Genomic DNA, 9043 nt, shown 5'->3' on the forward strand with positions numbered 1-9043 from the left:
TTTTGACAACGACCATTGATTTCGTCGTTTGCAATTAACGATGACCTAAGGACTCATCTTTAATAAATATTCTATTAACGACGAGCTAATAAGTAATAACGAGCTAATAAGTAATAACGACCAAATAACCTCTTGTAAAATGATATGGTAATCATCCTAAATATTCAAATATTTGTACAATAACAGCCAAAATGTCATCGTTATTTGTAAATGCGTATAACAAACACCTCGAGCCTGTAACAATATTTTCTTTGAATATGCTATATATTTTGCAATAAAAATCAACCAAATTAAACATATTATTCACTAACATAATTTATCATCAAATTCCAATCGAAAACCAATAATATTGTCATACACCAACCGCATCCAAAATGCATAAATTAAAGCCTATGTTTAAAATCTTAATGCTAAAAATAATTTCTTAAACAATGAAAAAAAAATAAAAAACTACATCAAAGAACATAAAAAAAATAGTCTTGGGCATTCTTCATCTTACGAGTCATCGTCATCTCCTGGAATCTCTTATTCAACTTCCTTGGTTGCCCAAAGATTTATGGGGAAATTAATGAATTTGGAATACCTCTTCACAAACTCCTGTGAATAACAACACCCATATACCACACATTAACCAACAATCCAATCAAACAATTCCAAAAACAAAGGCAGTTTTAAGATTAGACATGCTTGAGCTCAAAAAAAAAACAGTTAAATAAGCAGAACTGTGCAGGAAGTCAGTGATACTAAGTTTCTAAAATTGTATGATTCTCTCCATGTTCACACTCCAAAAAAAATTTTATATCACAACACCAAAAGAATGTCTGCTAACAGGTTACTTACCTTGACATATCTTCAACCATCATCAACTATAAAAAAAGTGATATATATATAAGATCACTTTGCTTAAATCGAAAAACAGTATATCTTCTATTCTTGTTCCTTTATCTTTTATTTACCTCATATTTTCTTTATCTTTCTACAAATTAGAGTCGGGGATAAGATGGAAGGATAGTCAAGAAAAAGATATGACCTTATTTAAAACTAACCAAGATATAATCAAATGTAGGGAGGATGTCAACTTGGTGAGTGACTAGCAGGACAGTCTTTCCAGTCAGAGCTCCCATGACATATCTCTGCAAAAAATATTCATGTTAGTTAAGTAATAAAGGTTTTTTACTTGCATAAAGCAAAAGGAAGGGGAGTCTTGATCACATTGAATAGACTAGTCGCGGTGTGAGCATCAACAATTGAATGGATCATCCAGGAGGTAAAGATAAGCATCTTGATACAAGGCGCGTGCTAGCTGGACTCACTGCTTCTGTCCACCACTGAGGTTATCTCCTCTTTCCCCAATTACTGTGAGATCACCACATGGAAGCATGTCAATATCTTTTACCAATGAGCACCTTTTAAGTGTGTCTTGATATCTTTAATGATCCATGGAAGAACCAAATAGAATATTATCTCTTATAGTCACAGTTTGAATCCATGTCGTTTGAGAGACATAGGCAAGCTTTTCATAAACTTGCACCTGAAAATACCTGAAGCTAATTAGCAGTTAAAATCTCACTTAGTTGATAGTGCAATTTACATAACTTTTATGCATGAATAATTGAATGAAAAATGGCAAGTTGTTTGATGGGATCCTTCCTCGGTATTTTAGTTAAAACTCAGTAAGAACAGATAACAAAAGCACTAGTGGATCAATAACTATAACAAAACAAAAAACAGTGAAGAAAATAGGGCCTTACATTGTGCCAATAATGCTGGGAACTTCTCCAAGAATGGCTGCCAAGAGTGTGGATTTACCGGATTCAACCTCTCCGCAAATGGCTACCTTCCCTCCAGGTTTAACAAGTAATTTATATTCCTAAGGTTTGGCTTCATTGAGCAATCCCATGAAATCGTCGTGCTTCTGATATCTATAGACTTCTCTATCTCCTTCCCTTTCTTCATTGGCTGGATATGTTGATTCTGCAGCTCAGTTGCATCAAGGAACCTTATGATTCTGTCTAATGACACACTTGCTTGTATACAGGCTATGACAACAACCAGGATTAACCTCACAGGCCCCTGAACTATTCTCAAAGTAGTTAGAAATGTAAAAACATTACCAGCATCCAAAGGAATGCCTAAGAAACAGCATGCCCCAAATGTAGCTATAGACATCAATATAGGAAATGACCAGAAAAGAATCATATAGTACCCTTTCTATAGTAGCACAGCTGCCAGCGACCTGATTTCCATTTCCCTCAAGTTTTTGATGCCTTTCTTGAAATAATTTTCCAAAGCATAGACCTTCAGCCTTCATTGTCACCAAGGCTTCGGTTATGGCCCCCAACCTTTTATCCTGTTCAAACATAAGCTTTGTTTGGTATTTATGCTGCAATTTTCTAAGGGAGAGTTGCCAAGTGCTGCTATAACAGCTATCATTAATGCTGCAACTGTTGCATTCCCAACATAGTAGTAAATGATAACCAAAGCAATACACATTTGGAGAATCATAGTCCATATCTGATGGAACTAGAAAGGGAATTCACCGACTAGTTTTTGGTAAAGCAATAAGTAGAGAATAAAAAATAAGTAAAAAATGTAAATAAGCCTGCACTATCCATGATTATTATTATCTAAAAACCACCTTCTCCACCTCCCTTCTTCTTATACATTGTAAATTCTACTGTACCATCTTCTTCATCATATTAACCTCCATTAACACATCTCTCATTCGAGGAAAAATTGCTTTAAATAATACAACCTTTAGCCCGTCCGCTAAAAACAAGTCCGCCTTTTGATTATCCCAAAATAATACCACCTTTGGGGGGGTGTCCGCTTTAAAAGGTTATTACCTATTGGTAAGAAATGGTAACCTGATTAATAGGTTATATGGACACGTGTCATCATTTTATTGGTCAGAAAATATTTTTTTTTTTTAAATTTATTTAATATTTTTAATTTTTAAAAGATTATTTTGTTTTATTTTATATTTAAAAAAAAAAAAAAAAATTCCCCCACCATCTTCCCCACCCACCACCAGCAACCGGCTACCACCCCTTTCCCCTTCCCCGGTGTCTGCTAGCACCCCCTCCCACCCCCTCCCTGCCCTCCGACGCCGGCCACGCCCAGATCTCCTTCCTCCGGCGCCGGCGTCGACCCCGCTCCCCCAATCAGCCCCTCCCTGGCTGCCCCTTGTTCCCAGCCATCACCCCCTACCTCTTCCCTCTTACTTTCCCCTCTTCCCTCTTAATTTGGTTAAATTTGACCAATTAAAGCTTTAATTGATGAATTAGTTTGTCATTTACATCCCTTTCGTTCATATTTTTAGGGTTGCGTTTTTCTCAAGGGCGGGATTTTTGGGTTCGTCTGTTCGGGGATTGTGGGTTATGGGGTTCTGGGTTCGAAATCTGGGTTGTGGGTTTTGGGTTCATCGGTTGTGATTTTTGTGGTTCTGGGTTCGTGGGTGGTGGGTAATGGGGTTGTGGTTGGTGTGGTTGTTTTGAGGTGCTTGGTTGTGGTGTTGGTCGGTATTTCGCGCTGCTAGGTGGCGGTGTTGGGTGGTTTCTTGGTGCTAGGTGGTGGTGTTGGGTGGTTTTGTGGTGCTAGGTGGTGGTGTTGGGTGGTTTCGTGGTGCTAGGTGGTGGTGATAAGTGGCGGTGGTGGTCCGTGATTTCAGGTGCTGGGTTCTAAACTTTGATTTAATTTGGTTTTTTTTTTTTAAAGTTTATTTTAATTGTTAATCATAATTAAATGTTTATTTAAGAGATAATTAAAGTGTTAAACGAATTTATAAAAAATAAAATAAAATTGTTAACCGGTTATTCAGGTTGTAGGTAAAATAACTTGTTTAAAGCGGACACCTCCCAAAGGTGGTATTATTCTGAGATAATTAAAAAGTGGACTTGTTTTTAGCGGATGGACTAAATGTCGTATTATTTAAAGCAATTTTTCCTTTTTTAAAAGCATTCCTCTAATTTCTTTCTCTCATTTTCTCTTTCCTCTCTCTCATATTTCTGTGTAGGTTTTACAACTCATCAGATCACCCCAAACATTTTTTGCTCAAATTACTAAACTACCGACACTACCCAAATTAAACAAAACACCCATTTTTTCCCTCCCTCTCTCTCTCTCTCTCTCTCTCTCTCTCTCTATCTAGCTTTCTCTCTCTATACTTCTTTCAACTCATATAAGACTTCCCTAATACTCAGGAATTATTATTGCTCCGCCAAAACATCATCATTTCTCATATACAAAGTATGTAACAAATGCAGAAAACTTTTTAATTTTTGTTAATAACAATGATTCACCACAAAGAAGTATTAAAAACAATTGAGCTCTCCGAAAGAATAATGGATTAATAATTTAATGATTACACAAAGTAAATGAAACAAAAATAATTTGGGAACTTTTAAATTGCAGCTTAAATAGAACGGATTCAAATAGAAATTGACCTTAGTCGTGAAAGTGGGTCGTGCCACTATAACAATCGAGCATCGCCGCCGCCTTCTCGTTCGCCAAGAAAACAACTTATTGATTGATAGAAAGCTACAACAGCTGTTAATTCCACCACCCAAACTGCCTCCTTTACCTATTCCACCACCAAAGCCTTTACCTTTTCCGATTCCACCACCAATGCCGTATCTTTTACAAATTCCACCACCAAAACCTTGCCGCCATAAATGGAATAGGCGAAGAATTGAAAGAAGCAAAGGATTTTGTAAAAAAAAATCAAATACGGAGTACAAAAGGATTTCCAATCTAGGTTTTTGAGAGTGGTAAAATTATAAAAATGCTTCAAACATAGACATTAACGACCACATAAAAAAAGTTAAATAGGCCGCTCTAATTTTTTCTTTTAAAATTTTTAGGATGACCGCGCTCCTTAAGGTCAAATTTTATATTTTCGTGTTTTAATGAGAAATTTTTTACTCTTGTTGTTAATTAGATCAAAGTCTGTGTGATGCACGATTTTTCATACATATATCTCAAAAAAAGATAATTCCTATATACTCTAAGGTTTTTTTTTTTATATATATATATATAATTATTTGATTTATTTTACAATTTAATAATTTCAGACCAAAAATAAAAAAAATAATAATAGCTTAATTAAAATGATATTGCCAATTACAGAAGTATCATTTTTTTTTAATGTAATTTATAATGCGACTTAGTTTATTGTTGTTTTGTATTTTATTCGTTGTTGTTAGTTATATGACAATAATATGATCCCTTTCAAAAAAAAAATATATAATTATGATATTTCATTGATTACATATTAGGATAAAATCTTTAATGTGAAAAGATAATAATTTTTTATTTTAAAAATAATTTAAATCCTAAATCATTATTCGTTGCTTTTTACACTTGAAATTATACTCTCAAATCTATATATCATTTTGTATATTTCTTGTGATCTCTTGATCTCTAACAAATTATATGTCTTTTCAAATTTTTAGACATAAAATGTTTAAAGAAGGTAAAGTTTTTTTTATTGCATTATAAGTTTTAAAATTTTTTTATGAAAAAACATCTTATTAATGGGGTATTTAGATAAAAACATTAATTTCATAAGATAATTTTTATTTTTTTTAATAATTTAAATCCTAATATCCCACGATTTTTTATACATAAAATCTCATAAAAATAATTTTTGTAATTAGATTATACTCATAATATATTTGAACATTAAAATTAATAGTTATTAGATGTAATATTTCGATGTAAAAAAATTTGTATTAAAAAAAAAATTCGATAGGATCACCAACTTTGTTCACACCGATATCTCTTCCATCTAATAAAAGTGGATAAATAGAACATGTTATCAAAAATAAAATTTATATAAAATTAATCTTTATAGTCTTATAAAATAAATTAAAATATTTACCAAAAAGTGAATAATTGTTGTGAAATTAATCTAAAAATTGTAATTATACAAAATTAAATCTATGCATTGGAATTTTTTCATCATCCCCAATTGCCCAAACTATAGTATTTTGGAAAATTGAATCATTATTTTATTGTCGCTGACAATGCGTGCAATATTGCTTCTTATTTGTAATGATTAAAAAGTATCTAATAGAGTAAATTTTTTCCTTCAATCAATTTTGAACAAAATTGTAGAACAAAGTTGACTTTAATTGAGGCATGAATGTAATCACCCTATAATTAAAAATAAAAAATTAAGTTAATTTTATGACTTAATTAAGCTACCTAAATCACAAAAAATTTGTTTTAATCATAAAATTAATTGATAAATACTAAAAGGTTCATTACAAGATTAAATAAATATAATCGATTTATAAAGATATAATACCTCCTCATCTAATAGGATCATCAGGCGAGAAACTCGAACTTTGATATTCCAAAGATGTTTGCTCGAACATAATTCTCTGATTAAATTAGATCTGCATGTAAAAACAAAATTCAGTAAACAAAACATAAACATATAATCATTAAGTATCCTAAATAAACACAATTTAAGCAATAATCACAAATATACATTTAAACATTGGTTATAAAAATTAGGCTAAGAATTACCCAGCCATTAATGACGTAATAAAACTGACACAAAATTAATGACACAAAATTTGCTTGGTTTGGTTTTGTATTGATACGAAATTTTTTTGGTGTCGTACGACGTGTCAATTTATAATGGTAGGTATCACGATTTTAATTTAATTATAATTAAGGAATAATTTTATTTCTTATCATAAACACTATCAAAATTTATCTTATAATAGTAGGTATATAACTCCTATATCTAAAGATGATTATTTTAAAAGATAATTTTAGTTTTATAAATAAATTAAATCCTAATAAATCAATATTCTTTGTTTTTACTTACGTGGCAAAATTCTTAAATCTCATTCATCACTTTTGTTTAGGTGGCAAACGAATTTTTTAATTCCAAAATAAAATAGAAATCTAATTTTTAATTGGTCGAAAATATACCTTTGCTTATGTGGCGTGCCTAATGCTCTCGAAAAAAGCCTACTTTATTTATATATATTAGATTATTGGTCGTTGAAAGTGTTATTTCTAGTAGTGGTTGGTATATATCATTATTTTGTTTTTTGATATGTGTAATTTATTGGCTGATATATTTCTTATATGTTTCATTTAGTTGCCTAATACACGTATAAAATTCGATTTCAATGGGTACTTTCGATATTTTATTATTATCTTCTTGTTATCTGCTGGTTTGATTCTTTTTTTAGCTTATACTATCGTTTTGATAGATGAAATTATTATTTTTTATTTAAATTAGTTTTATTTCATTTTTATCATGTTATCACGTGCTTGTTTTTAATCCAATTTGTTTCTATTTTTTTTATAAACTACGAAATTACGAAATCACGAAAAAATAAAATAAAATTAAAAATAGAAATTTCAAGAAAGATTGGATTTATATCCTTATTTTAAAACCCTAAACCCTAAATCTCAAGAGTATACTTATTTTATCTTCAACCTCAAACTAAAATACACAGAAAAAGTAAAAATAAATCAATGTCAGACTTCAAGCAAAGAAATGGTAAAGAAAAAGGAGAAGATGAAGATGATGTAATACGAATATGGGAAATAGGATCATCTTCAGCACCACTGAGGTCATTCGAGATTAAAAATGCTCAAGAGATTGTAGAAAATGTAGTTTCTAACTGGAACAAAGATCCCAAAAATAACGTAGGGCAATTCATCATACTCAACCACATGAAAACTTTACTTGGAGGTTATTTAATGGCAACTCTTGTTCGAGGAGGTTTTAACGATGTTGAAGGTATAGATTTCCACCCAATATATCCCTATTTGTCTCCCTTAAAAATTGGTAAATCACCATTTTTTGGAAAAGTGGCATTTTGTTTGTTGTACAACTTGGTCTCCGTTTATAAATTTGCGTTTAGTTTCAATTTAGAGAAACTACATAGGAGAATCCTAAGCTGCATGAATTATCCTACGTTTCATCGGTATTTTATTAAGTTCATGGAGTTGTTCATGCCAATACATAGGTGGAGAGAAGAACTTGTTATCATGTTAGTGGAGAAGAGCCATCTAACAACATGTGGGGCTTAGTTGTTTTGGGGAGGGACATAATTGGGTTTAAGGACGAAGATAATGAATGTGGTCGACAAGTCTCCAAATTAGAATGGAGTGTAAGCTATGAGTGGCTAGGAACATATAAGGAGGATCCGTATGAAAACATCATATCCGGATCAGAGTACAAGAAATTCAAGAAAATAATGGTTGAGAGAACAACAGTATCTACACTACTAAAGCTATGGATTTCATTGAATTTGATTTCAATAATTACCCACAAGGATACTTGAACAAGTTGAATTTGTGCCTTCATAAGAATTGGTTAAGGGATAAAGACTCTGATTCAACAACGGAAGTTACCTAAGTGACGATTGGTCATCAGATGAATGGGAAGAAATTGAAAATATTATAATAAAATATATAATATATACTTTTAAAACTTTTTTTGTTTTAATCTGCTAATGAAATAATTTTCTTCATTGGCAGGTGTTACTTTGTTGACTAATATAATACTTTTTTGGCTTATATGATTATTTCACTGGTTAATATGTTACCTATTTGCTCTTGTCAAAAAAATAAAATAAAATTGCTCTTGTCAATAATATGTTACCTATGTTGACCGATATGATTCTTATTGTGGCTGATATAGCTAATATGTTTTTTTTAGTTGCTTGTTATTATCATTTTATTATGTAATATGTTTTTTTATGTTGGCTGATTCGTATCTTTCATTGGCTGATTTGTTATTTTGTTGTCTAATATAATACTTTATGGCGTATATGATTCTTTCATTGGCTTATATTATGTTTGTTTAGCTGATATGTTATCTATATTGGTATATATGATTGTGATTTTGGCTAATATGTTTTATTTAGTTGGCTGATATAATTTAATAGTTGGCTTATATATTTCTTTTATTATCCTATAAGATATTTTCGTTTACTTATATCATTATTTTGTTTACATTTAAAAAGTATTTTTTGTTTTATGAGATCATCTTAATGATGGCTTCTAT

The 9043-nt window shown here is 31.2% G+C and overlaps 1 long non-coding RNA gene across 6 annotated transcripts; it reads right to left on the minus strand.

Moving 5' to 3' along the window:
• Positions 1–299: 299 nt before the first annotated feature.
• On the minus strand, positions 300–4895 carry LOC110694440. Of its 6 annotated transcripts, none has more exons than XR_002505858.1 (5): positions 4446–4895; positions 1752–2350; positions 1213–1541; positions 1031–1133; positions 300–597 (listed from the first exon to the last, which is right to left on the minus strand). It is a non-coding gene; the product is annotated as an uncharacterized LOC110694440 (long non-coding RNA). The 6 variants fall into 6 exon arrangements; XR_002505857.1 differs by having other exon boundaries at positions 1047–1133; positions 4446–4892; XR_002505856.1 differs by having other exon boundaries at positions 300–1133; positions 1752–2078; positions 2207–2350; positions 4446–4889.
• Positions 4896–9043: the final 4148 nt, after the last annotated feature.

This window comes from Chenopodium quinoa, unplaced genomic scaffold, assembly GCF_001683475.1.
Source record: "Chenopodium quinoa cultivar QQ74 unplaced genomic scaffold, ASM168347v1, whole genome shotgun sequence".
Lineage (NCBI taxonomy): Eukaryota > Viridiplantae > Streptophyta > Magnoliopsida > Caryophyllales > Amaranthaceae > Chenopodium > Chenopodium quinoa.